The sequence below is a fragment of the Molothrus ater genome, chromosome 5 (genome assembly GCF_012460135.2).
Source record: "Molothrus ater isolate BHLD 08-10-18 breed brown headed cowbird chromosome 5, BPBGC_Mater_1.1, whole genome shotgun sequence".
NCBI classification, from domain to species: Eukaryota; Metazoa; Chordata; class Aves; order Passeriformes; family Icteridae; genus Molothrus; species Molothrus ater.
The window spans coordinates 57,506,222-57,517,586 of NC_050482.2; positions in this window are offsets into that span (position 1 = coordinate 57,506,222).

Consider the following 11,365-nt stretch of genomic DNA (forward strand, 5'->3'; position numbering starts at 1 on the left):
ACATTTTTCAGGACCAGTTGCTTGGAGAAAGGAACCTAAGGACAGTTCTTCTGTTACTGAAACTCACAAATGTTTTCTCTTTTTGTTTCTACCTACTTTCCTATTTCTCAAATATGCCTGTGCATGTCAAAACAGCGATGATCAGCTTGCATGAAATAAATTAGCTTAATACTGCTTGACATCACTATCTAGCTCATCCACCAAAAACACCTAAAGAGAAGGGCTGGTCTTGGTTTTGCTAGGATTTGCATTTTTTGCTGGTTTGTTTTTTGGGCTTTTGGTTAGGGTTTTTATTTGGTGGTTGGTTGATTGTTTGTTGTTTTTTAAAGGAGAAATGTTTTAAGCTCACCCTGCAGACCAGTGGCAGAGCAGGACTGTAGGCAGGCCTCCTGGGCTCCCTCTGATCCCACTCTTTGATGGATCAACCTCTTTCACTGCTCTGGCTTTGAGAGAAGTTGGGGCTGTTTAGCTGGAAAAAAGAAGGTTGTGTGGAGAGGTCACAGCACCTTCCAGGATATGAAGGGACCCACAAGGAAGATGGAGAGGGACTCTGCATCAGGGGCTGGAATGAAAAGGAGTAATGGGTACAAATGGAAAGAGGGGGAATTTGGGCCAGATGTATGGAAGAATTTCTTCCCTGTGAGGGTGGTGAGGCCCTGGCACAGATTGCCCAGAGAAGCTTCCTATCCCTGGAAGTGTCCAAGGCCAGGTTGGACAGAGCTCTGAGCAAGCTGGGACAGTGGAAGGTGTCCCTGCCCATGACAGGGTGGGGTGGAATGAGATGATTTTTGAAGTCCCTTCCAACCCAGGCCATCCTGATGTTCTAAGCTGAGTCTGTGGGAGCAGGCCACTGAAAAAAGGCATTTATCTCCCAGCTCCGTTTCTGTGTGTCTGCCAAGTGATAACTGGGGGGAAGAGGAGCCCAGCCCTCCCGATGCCCGTTTGGTCCATGACTGACAGATTTATGATAGGCTGCAGTTTCCTCCGTTTGTCCGGCAGCGAGTGGCAGGGCCGGGCGATTGTGAGCCAGCCTTCCCCACAGAGAGCGCTTCCAGCTGGATCCAGGGCACAGGAAATGATCTAGCCAAAGCCTTTTGGTGACAATTAACAGAATTCCTGCTGATAACCTTTTTTTTTTTTGTCCTCTCCTTCAGAACATTTTTACAGCAAGCCCTAAGTGGCTGTGGAGAGGCACTGGAGGTGGGTGGTTACAAATATTTGATGAGTGTGTCATGGATAAGGTTTATTTCTGTTGAAAGTATGATTATTTTTTTAATCTACACCTCCTTAGTATTTTACCTGATGATCAAAGCAACACAAAAATTAATTTTTCTTCTGAGATGGTCAAGCCCTAAAACCCAGCCCAGTTTGGCCTCAAGCAAGGAAGAGTTATTGTAAACTGCTTGTTTTGCCAAGAACAGCAAGGGGCTCGAGTCCTGGGGTCACCAAGGTAGTATCAACTTGGAAGAATAAGCTTAAGTCCCCTCCTCCCCCCAGTTTCTGTAATGCATTCCTGTGTGTGGCATCTCTCTTGAAAAGAGGGAAAAATAAATATTTATTTGTGGTTGCATGGGATTATCTGTGGCAAAGGAATGAAAATACTGGTGTGGGGTGTTCTCCCTCAGAAAGCTTTTAAGAGTTGCCTTAGATGGAATGTTTGAAACCAAATACCTTTCCTTAAAGCTTTATGGTCTTCAGATCTGAGGTTTTGTTTTTTTACCATGGGTGAACAAACAGAACCTGAAATCCTTGGTATTCGTTGTTCTTGTAGAAAAGGAGGAGAAAAATAATTTTCTTTTTGAAGAGTTGATATACATGGGGATTAACCAGCTCTGTTTTCAGTAGATAAATTACAGCTCAGAAAAATAAAGTGAGATTAATATTTGTCCTTGGGAATTTGACACCTGTAAGCAAAAAACCCTTTGTTTTGAGAGCTTAAGGTGCTGCTGTAGGCTTTGTGCTGGATTTATGCTTGAACACTTCTTTTCTCCAGCAACTTTTATTGCACTGGAGTCTCCAAACTGGAGTTTACTAGAGAAGGGCAAAAGAGAGTGAAGCTGGTGTTTTAAAAGGGGTCAGGATTTTTTGCTGGGTTGTTCATGTTGTCAGGGGCTCTTGCAATGAAGTGCTATGTGGGAAAAGGGCCTTTCCTTGCCTGAGCAGTGAGCAGAGCACAGGCAAACTGCTTTTATCTGCTGTGCAGCTGGTTTGAATACTGACAGCTTGGACCTTTTGATCTGCCACAGCCTGGCTGCTGGTTTTGCCTGTGCAGGAGCAAGCCCAGGAGCAGAGTGGAGAAGGAAAACTGCAGTGGTCAGAGGATGAAAAACCGGCAAGTGATGAGACCATGGAAAATACAGTAAGAAAGTGTAGGAAAAATGGACAGTCTGGAAGAGTCAAACATTGCAGAGGTACAGGAGAGGCCATGTCCTCATCTGTACTGTGACTTCTGTCCAGAGGCAGCCTGGGCTTCAGCTGGAAAAGAGTGTTTTCTTTGTAAGTATGCAGAGATTTCAGTAATACTGAGGAGCAAAACACCTTCTAAGAGGAAGCTATTTTTTGAGCTTCAGAAATCATCTTGTAAGAATTCCCTCTGTGCTTTTACAAAAGTTCCTGTGCTCGCATTTCCCTCCCCCACCTGTGTACAGGCAGGTGAAGAAGGGCTGGAGTCTTGCTTGTTTGGTTGACTGCATTTTTGGTTTTGAATGAAAAAGTCTGTATAAATCTATCTGTGTCTCCTTGATATGCATTAGTGTTGGCCCCACACCAGGCAGGGTGAGCACAGCAGCTCTGCCTTACCAGCACACAACAGGCATGTGAAAAATCAAGAGGAAATCTCTACCTTGAATCCAGGCATGAAAGAAATTGTTCCCTGTGAGGGTGGTGAGGCCCTGGCACAGGTTGCCCAGAGCAGCTGGGGCTGCCCCTGGATCCCTGGCAGTGTCCAAGGCCAGGTTGAACAGGGCTCTGAGCAACCTGGGATAGTGGAAGGTGTCTCTGCCCATAGCAAGTGGATGGAACTGGATGATCTTTAAGATCCCTTCCCAACCTAAATTATTCTACGATTCTATGTAAATCCTAAATACTTCCACTAGACCTAACTGCTGCTGGGCAGGTACTGGGGACTGAAAACCTGTGATACCTCAAAACCAGGAGTTCTGTGATCCCCTGGGGATAACTGGAGATGGAGCAGGCCTGCAAATGACTGTGCAGCAAGGCTGGTCCAGGCACTGCCCACACAATGAAATGATGTTGAGAATGATGTGTCAGCTCACAGCTTTGAAGAGAACCTGCTGGTGGGTGAGGGAAGGGCTGCTCCTGACTCAAGTCAAAAACCCCAATTCCCTCAATCCCCCATTTGCAGTACTGGCTTTTAAGAGCTGTGCTAATTGAGGGGCTGCTCTGTGATGGGATAACCACACTGTTTTTTATTTCATTGCCTCTTTTTTAAAGGAGGCTGACAATGTCTTGTCCTCACCCTTGGCTTGGTGGAAGAAGGAAGCTGAAAGAAGGAGATCTGGCAAAGCCAACAGCTGCTTGTAGTGCTCCAGGCCTGTCTATGCACATCCTTGCTGCTGAATTCCTAGGGTTTCCAGAGCAGCTAGCCAGAATGCTGAAAAAGCTTTCTCTTTAATCTCTTGATCTCCACTGTGTGTTTTTGCCAGTGCAGGTAAAACAGAGGTGCATGCTCCACTACCGGTGTTTCCACCAGGGTAAACAGGAGAGTCTCGATAATTACTGAGAACGATCTGAGCGAAACATCTTGTCTCTACAGCTGGCTCCTGGGACAAGGGAGCCGGCAGGGCAGGCACACCTGACCTGCCAGGTATCACCAATGCCTCTCTCTAGTCAAACAACAAGAAAGGAGATTAATTCATTCATTCATTCCTTGCTCCAGCTAAATTCCAACTCAAATGTGAGGGGAAGTTCTGTCTGACAGGTTTGCTGGGAGTGGTGGCAGGGGTTGCTGAGCTTTCAGGGATCCATTTGGTACACACATCCTAAATTCACGAGGTGGTTCTCCCCAGGCTGAAGCTTTGCTTCAGGAGCTGGCAGGCCACAGCCCCTGGCATCACTTCAGCTCTCACTTGTGGTGTTACAGAAAATTAGGAGATGCTCCAGTGTTTGCTCAGGTCCAACCCTTGGAATAGGATACCCACATTTAATAACCCCCAGAGAAGGCTCTATTATTTTATTTTCTCAATTTTAATTTTAAGCAAAGAGACAACCCAGCTGAAGACCAAGAGGATGACATGATATTAAGGAGTGGAATTTGGCATGCAGGTTACAAACCAGTCTGAATCCCACTGCATGAAAATGTTCAACAATACTGCAGAGCCTGACTGCTTCCTCTCAGGCATCAGTTGGGACTGAAGACAAATCCCAAGGAGAATTCTGTCCATTAGTAGCAACAAGACTCTCCCTTCATGTGTGTGTATATATATATATATATATATATATACATATATATATAAGAATATATATAATATCTATCTATCTATCTATCTATCTATCTATCTATCTATCTATCTATCATCTATCTATCTATATCTATATCTATATCTCCTCACTTTGCAAGCTGCATGCCAAACTTGTTGTAGCTTGCCTTATAAACTTAGACTTTTTAAACAAGTTAAATGGAATTAGGACCAGAAATATTAAAACCAGATAAAGTTTAGCCATTTTTTTCAGTAGTGACAGGAATGCAAGAATGGGGACACCTGGTGATTCACCTGGCTCAGAAGCCTCTCCCCCAGCGGTGGCCAGGGATGAGAGCCTGAGGAGAGACGAGAACCAGGAATGTGTGCAGTGACAAATCATCCAGACAATTCAGGGAATCCACTAACTGGATAAGGTGTCTCTGCTCCCCCATGACATTCTATAAGCTTTGTCAGTTTCTTGGGGGAAGGAGCCATGTGGATGTGCTGCCTGTTGAGCTTTTGGTTTGTTCTCTGAGTGGTTCCTCTCTGTGGCTTCACTCTGCGCCTCTGAGCTGCCTTATCAGAGCTGTACAAGCATCTGGAGATGCTTGTCTCCCTGGAGATCATCCACATACCAGTCCTGGCATGGCAGACTGCTGGAGAACGTTTGTGCACTTTATGTTGTGGGTTTTATTGTTGTGGAGGGTTTTTTTGTTTGTTTGCTTGTTCTATTTTTCAATGGAAGTTGGTTTTATCATGAGCTCTGGGCCAACTTTAGGTTCATGTGGTGGAATAGAGTCTCTGTCTGGTTTGCTCCTCATTTTTCTCCTGACAGAACAATAGTGCTAACCCTTAACAACCCCTGCACCACTTTGTTGCTGAGCACTGGGACTATCCTGTTAGGCAATCTGGAAAGGACATTCCCCCTCTTCCAAGGGTTTAGCTGGCTGCAGCCCAGGAGAGCTCCCCAGCAGAAGTGATTTGAGGAAAGGCTGGAAGAAACATCATATGTCTCATCCTCCCAGGACAAACATGATTTGGAGTAAGCTCCTGTTTCTAGACACCTCAGCCAGTGTAATTTTGGGCTGGTCAGAGACAGAGCAGTTTTTGGGAGCTGGGAAGGAGGAAGGAGCTTCATTTTTCGGCAGTCCTTGGATCTGCAAGAGGTTTCCTATGTAAATCTGTGTATGTAGAATTCTCATCTGTGGAGCAGGTAGAAAATAAATGTAATTGAGCATGAGGAATGCAATTATTTGGACTTTGTCTACATTAGTAATATTCTTGAACTGGAAGTTCAAGATTTTTTTCTCTTCATCTTCTCCCATGCTTGAGGCCAGGTGGTTTTGGATGGATGAGGCAGTAAATTTGAGGAAGAGGCTGGAAGCTGACTCCTCAAATGCAATGCTTAAGGTGTTTGGTGAAGACTAAACTATCACAGAGCTTATTTACCATCTTAACTGGTCACATCTTAGAGGATGTGCAGCTGTTAGAAACAAATGTTTTTGAACCATCATCAATAAATGCTGTAAAGTAAGTGGCACAAGCCAAATTATTTTCCACTCCAAGTCATATTTGCTTCCCTTTTTTTCCTGTCTCTAATCCAAGACATGACTAGTATTCCCTCCCTCTCCAAAACAGCTGTCACATAAGTGTAATGTTTAAGCTTGTTGCAGAGCAGTCACAGCTTGCCTATCCTGCCTGCCATCACCTCCCTGCAGGTTTGGAGCTGCTGTCTTACCCCCAGTACTCCTGGGAGGAAGCACAGAAGTGGCTCCTTTGTGGATGTGGAGTTTTCATGGTTCTGCAGGTCCAGAAGCAATGACTTGTGCTGTGGAGCTGGTGGGCTGGGATGGAAAAGTGAGTGCCAGGAGTGTAATTGTCAATTTGTTTGTGGGTTTGTTGCATCTCACTGTGAAGGTGAAGCAATGATGACTTGTGGGACATCACTCTGGTTCTGCCCTTGGTTTCATGCATGCAGATTTGGGAGGGAAGAGAAAAAAATCCTGCACAAAACACTTTCATATCAGCAAACACAAAATACTGTGCAAAAGTTAAACTTCTTTTTTGGAGACTGGGGGGATTTTCAGACATCACAACACCCCTAGGGGTGACTGTATGTGATACTAAAAAATAAATTAGGAACCTCATGTTGGGGCAATTACTCTCCCCATCTTGGGGAAATTTTAGTTCAAGCCCTTTGCAGTGGTGTTACAAAGCATAATTATATGACTTGAGGTGCTCTTAGATAGATGCAAATCTTCTGGGTATGCTATCTCTCCATTTAATCAGTTATTCGTTTGCCATTTGGGTACAGAAAGTACTTTGTTTAAAAATTAGCTGAATACAATTCCAGTAAAAGCATCAGTGGGAAATAATGAAAAGTAGCTGATTTACTACTAGAAAAGAGCATCCAAGAGCTCCCTGGTGCATTTCATTTACTCTGAGATTTATGCAATACACAGCTAATTCCACACACAAGCAAGCCATGCATAGCTCCTTGTGTTCTCTGTTTATGCCCATTTATCTTTAACTTTGTTAGAAACACATAAACTGCCTCCTTTATTTGCTGGGTGTTCCCTTTCATTTGAATCCTACTTTTCATTTTTTGTGGATATCTCTTTGCTGTTAACATTGTTGTGTGTTGTGTGGTACACTGGTACTTTTCTGGAAATGGGTTGTAAAAATCTTGCAGCAAGTTCATAGATTTTGCTCAGGGAATACAGATCATCCTTGTTGCAGCAGTGAGCTGATGTGTGATGATGCGGAGTTTGTCAGCAGCAGAGGCCGTGTGTACACACGTGGGAGTCTGGGATAGAGCAGTGGGCACCATATCCAGGTGAGAAACTTGGATAACTGAAACTTGGTCCACTGAAAATGGGGAATGTTTTTTTGCCTTTCAGGGGCTGAACAATATGTGCACTGATTTTTCCTTATTCTTTCACAGCCTTCACCTGAGGTCACATGTAAAGGTGAAATTGCTGCCTGGTGCATGTGGGATGTGCATTGTGCTGAGCTCCTAATGACTGGCAAGGACTCCGAGGTAGAAGAGTAAATATTCACTGTGAAGAACAAATGCCAATTATTAGCTTGGCATCTGAAGGAAAGCAACTCCTTTCTCTGCAGAGTAATGTGTGCTTTCCTTTTAGAGGGAGATGAAGGATGGGTACCTGCCAGTAAGCAGCAAACACTGCCCTTCCCAAAGTCCTGCACCTCCCACCTGAAGAAGATCACTCTCTGCCATGTGTGTGACAGCCTTTCAGTAGGGGTTGTCACCTTGCAACATAAACCCTGTCAACTTAAGCATCAATAAAGGAATCATGCTTCTGTGCTAGCTGTGAAAATAGGAACAAAAACTTTAACACAAAATGAACCACAGCAGTCCCTCCTGGGGTTCTGTACCATTGTGAGAGAACTTGCTGGAGTAGAATTCACCATGGAGGAATATCCTGTGCCTGACCTGCCATGGCCTGCTCCCTCTGGGCTCTCTGCCTCCACTTCTGTGGGGTTTCTGAGCAGCTGTTTTGATGAACAGATACTGCAGCTGATGGGGATGATCTGTGGTAAGAATCTGTTAATTTGAATTTGTCTGTAGAGGACTATACCAGTCAGTCAAGCCTGCATCCTCCTTTTCTATGGGATGGGTTTAAAACAAACATCCTTGTTGTATCCCTGAGATTTAAAGTGTGGGATCCAGCAGATCCTAGTGCCAGGATTTCCTGGTGGTTTGAGCACTAACTTGGGACTTGGAGACACCGCAACTGTTCTTTGGATTCATCATGTAAGCTTCTTTCCTAAAACATTTGAGATTCAGAGAGGAGCCTCTCAGATTTAAGATTCAGATAGGAGCCTCCCAGATTTTCAAAGGCAGATAGCCAAGCTAAGAGCCAGTGTCTCACTGATCTCTGCAAGTGCTTCAGCTGGGTCACAAAATACATAAATCTTCCTAGATGCCTGCTTCTCAGTGGCTTAATTCATAAATATCTTCCCAGATCTCTCAGTTCTTCCATTCCTCACCCGTGCTGTACCCTACTCAGGTGATTAATAGTTTGCTTTCTCACATAGGGTTTGTCAAGATATGTTCATTAATGTGGTTTCATTAATTATGTACGGTGGGAATGGGGGATAAACCAGTTTTTCAGATGAGATGGCCAAGAGGAAACTTTTATCTTTTAAAATAAGCTGAAAGATTTTGGTGCTGGGGGAGGGCTGCTTTTCTCCATGGCTTCCAAAATCCCCTGTGCTTGCTGTTCATAGCTTATGTGCATGATCCAGGGGCTGAAAAGGAGGAATGAAGACATCAGGAAGCAGCAGCAGCCAGACATGACTGATCCCTGCCAGGGAAGGATGGAGTGGCCTTGTGGCTGTTGCAAAGATTGAAAATAGGAGGTACAGGGGTGATGGGGAGGAAGAGCTGTGTGAGGAATAAATGGGAGCTTGGCAGCATGTTCTGGGAGCAGGAGTGGACTCATCCCAGCATGGAAATGCTGCAGGGATGGTGCCTTGCTGGTGCTTTTCACTGTCACAGAAATGGCTCCGAGGGCCAACCACATCCTCTGCCCCCTTCCCTGTCCTGGAGAGGGGTTCAGCAGTGTCCTCACAGAAGCATTTGCCTGTTCCCCTTTTGCTCTACCAGCCAGCTGCCAGGGAGGCAGATCAGGGGATTTCTACAACCTCTGGTTGCCATGAGAAGTGTTTTTCTCATGGCAACTAGATGACAGAAACCAAATTGTACCATGAGGGGAAAATTGATAGAAATCAGCATGTTCCCCCCTTTTTTGCCTTTACACCCTCATTTTCACATTAATAATCTCTCTAATTAACTTGTGGGTGAGTGCCCATCCATTCTGCCCTGATATGATCCAGTCCTGTACCTCGTGAGCCTGTTCTTGGTGCTTGCAGCTGTTGAATACAGAGTGTGCACCAGGCAGGACGTCTCCTGTTGGTGTTTTTATGTCCTTACCACTGTAGAGGCGGCAGTTCCCAGCCTGGTTGTGAAACAGAGGTGCTGATTGTGCTGATGTCAGAGGGCAGGCATCACTTTTATGTTTCCCATCTGTTTTCAACCAGCACCTTAATATCTCTGCAGATCACGCAGGAGATAATGTCAAGTGTAGTGCTAAATGTATCCATGTGCATTTTAAATATTGGGCTTTATGAGCTATCTCCAGCAGTTTCTTTGCCTGTGACATGGTAACAAATATACATTTCTTCTGTTCTTTTAAAGCAAAATCCAGTTTCACTGGTAAAATAATTGCTCTGCTGCTAACTTTTCCTTTCTTGGGTGGACAAAATAGAAATGGTAGGTGATGGTTCTGCTTTTTTAATGTACTCATTTGTGGTTAGCTATAGATTAGTTAAAATCTAATTTCCTATACACATTCATATTTCTAACTTCCACTGTTGCAGAGATGCAAAACATCTTGCAAGAGCTGCTGAGAAATAGGAGGTTATTTCACTGATTTAGGTGAAGTCCACTGAAACAGGGATTTATTTCATCAAGCATCCACATCACGGATCTATTTAAATCCTATGATGCCGGAGGATATGAAATTGCGTGTCTCAGCTTTTCAGGATTCAGCTGTTCTGCTAACTTTTGTTGTGCTTAAGGAAGACACCCAAATGAGGAACATATTTAAAAACTACCCACAAAATAAACGCAAACAAAACCCCTCCAGTTCTCGGGGACAAGGCACGAATACAAAGCAGTTTTTTTCTGACTCATGTCTTACACCTTTAATACAATGTTACATACTGGTAGGGGACAGAGGCAAATGCACAAGGCATTTCTAAATGAAAAAGCAAATCAGGTATTTCCATGTGATTAGTATGCAGGTTTCTTTTTTTTTTTCTTTCTTTTAAGTTTTAGATAAATTTAGCAGTTCAGCATTCAACATACTTTTAGATAAGATTTTTGTTTCAACACACTGCATTCTGGATGGGTAGGAGGAGAGAGACTCCAGTCTGGGGAATCCAAATGTACCGTAATGTTTTGATGATGTTCATAATTCCATATTAATTTATAAAAAAACCCCACCAAAATCATTTCTCCTTTCTTATTCTTACTACAGCTCTCATTTCCTGGTCACAGCTGGGCTGAGATGACAGAAATACTTTGAGAGCATGTCCCATATAGGGCACTTCCTTCAACTAAGCACAAAATCAGTTTGAAATACTGGTGGTGTGAATCTCAAATCTTGGTACATATTTGCCATCAAAGACATTTTCTGTCTACTTGGAATCACAGCCCAGTCATTTGGCTGTGCTAATTAAATAATTCCATAGTGTCCTGGAAAGTAATCTGCATTTGGCAGAGGTAAAAGTAGAAATGGACTTGGAAAGAGCCAGCACCAATCAGAGATGAGGGCATGCAAAGCTGAGACAGGCAAAGAGGATTTCTTGGACCTCCCCATCCAAAAAATCTCTAGACAGCGTGGCCAATAGAATTCCTGACCTCTAATTTTCCCTCCCAAACACATTTCTGAGAAACATCAATTCTCGGGGTGAAGGAGAGGAGTGATGGCTTTAAATGGGCTTGAAGGACTGCAGATCTCCCTAAATTACTTCTCTGGAAATGCAGTGCCAACTACCCAAAGCCTGTTGACTTGTGTTCTCCTCCCTAAAATGGTATTTTCAGTTTATTTTACCCATCTGAAAGCTAGAATGGGCCTGAGGTGAAGATATGTGGCCCCTGCTCTCATGAGGGAAGACTGGCTCTCCTGAAAAAAAGCTGTTTTTCCTGATGTTTCCTTGCCTGAACATGGACCAGAAAGAGAAAGGCACTTCATCCCAAGGTCAGAAACACTGGTGTGGCCTAGGAAGGATGGGCCTGGTGGCAGCTGCATGAACAAAACTAATCACAATTCCCCCCCCCCACCCCGCCCCCGATAATATTTAATGTGCCCCCAAAAAAGAAAAAAGCTGTCCACAGCCCCTTTTTTCACTCT